We start from the raw sequence: 1,661 nt of genomic DNA on the forward strand, positions 1-1,661 counted from the left end.
AATTTGTCCAATAAAAGTTTGAATTGCAGTAAATGTGGATTTATTCTTTCTGAAACCATTTTGAGCATTCGATATCAATTTGAATTTATTTAAAAAGTTTACAACTCTATTATACATTAGTGTTTCAAGGATTTTGGAAAATACAGACAAAATTGAAATTGGTCTATAATTGGTAATATTTTGTTTCTGACCTTTTTTAAAAATGGGTCGAACTTTTGCAATCTTCATTTGATCAGGAAAGATACCAGAGCTAAGTGACAGATTAAATATAAAAGTCAAAGGCTTTTTTATGAATTGGATACATTGTTTAACTATCATATCCGGGATCTCATCAAAACCCGCTGAGATTTTTGTTTTTAGTTTACTGGTGACCTTTAGAACCTCTTCTTCAGTAACAGGGACAAGAAATAACACATTTGGGTTCAGTATTATATCATTTACAGTGGCATGATCATTTTTACAGTTTCTATTTAAATGTATCAACCTGTCCACGCTATTTACAAAAAATTCATTAAATTGATGGGATATATCCTGGGGATTTGTAACTAGCATAGAATCAATTTCTAATGAAATATTTTCAATTTCTGTAAAGCCATTTCCTGACTCCTTCTTTATTATTTGCCATAGAGTTTTAGAATTATTGATTGATCTTTGAATGATTTGGTCATTTTCTCTTTGACGGGCAACAGAAATTACTTTTTTATAAATTCTCTGATATTTTTTTATATAGTTCAAGGTGTGAACAGACAGAGCCATCTTTCTTTTTAACAGATATAATAGTTGCAGCCTCTGTCTAGAAACCTTTATCCCTTGAGTGATCCAGCCTGATTTTTTCCCTTTCTTGCTAAAGACCTTTTTTAAGGGGAAGATATGCAGAAAATACTTAAGAAACTTACTTAAGAAAACACAATAGGCACTATTTACATCAAATTGAGAATAGACCTCGTCCCATAGTTCAATTTAAGCGCAACCCCTCGTATTCCCATTCGTTCCAGCTTCCTTAACAGTATATCGTGATCGACTAGGTCAAAAGCTTTAGATAGATCCAAAAATAATCCTATACCTATTTCCCTCTCATCCAATGAATTATATACTTTCCCTAAAAAATCAGCGATTGCAGTCTTTGTTGTTTTCCCTTTACAGAAGCTATGCTGCTTGTCATTGATTATGCTGTAAATATTTAAGAATGATAAGAGTCTTTTATACACAACTTTTTCCATAATTTTTGAAAATACAGAAATTAATGATATAGGTCTATAGTTAGCGACATCTGTTTCGCTTCCTTTCTTATACAAGGGTTTGACTTTTGCAATTTTGCAATTGAGGAAACTGCGTTGCTGATAATAATTCTCATAAATTGCGGTTGCGTTGCGGTTGCCAGTCTTCTTAGTGTGCCCTCGCCCACACTTGGTCAAGCAACTGTCCTTTGTATGACTACTGCTACCTTTTAAATTCTTTAATCATTCCCCTCTCATCCAATCCTTCTACGCTATATAGTCCAAACAACCGACAGTATCGTAAAATAACCCGTAAGAAATGAATGATCAAGTTTCCATATCGGAATTAGAATTATTTTGCCGATGTCGAGTTGAATTGTTAGTCAAACACGGTGAGTGTGAAGGCCCTTGGTTAATTTTCAAAACGTGTGCGCTAGAGAACGC

This window comes from Cryptotermes secundus, unplaced genomic scaffold (genome assembly GCF_002891405.2).
Source record: "Cryptotermes secundus unplaced genomic scaffold, Csec_1.0 scaffold2443, whole genome shotgun sequence".
NCBI lineage: Eukaryota > Metazoa > Arthropoda > Insecta > Blattodea > Kalotermitidae > Cryptotermes > Cryptotermes secundus.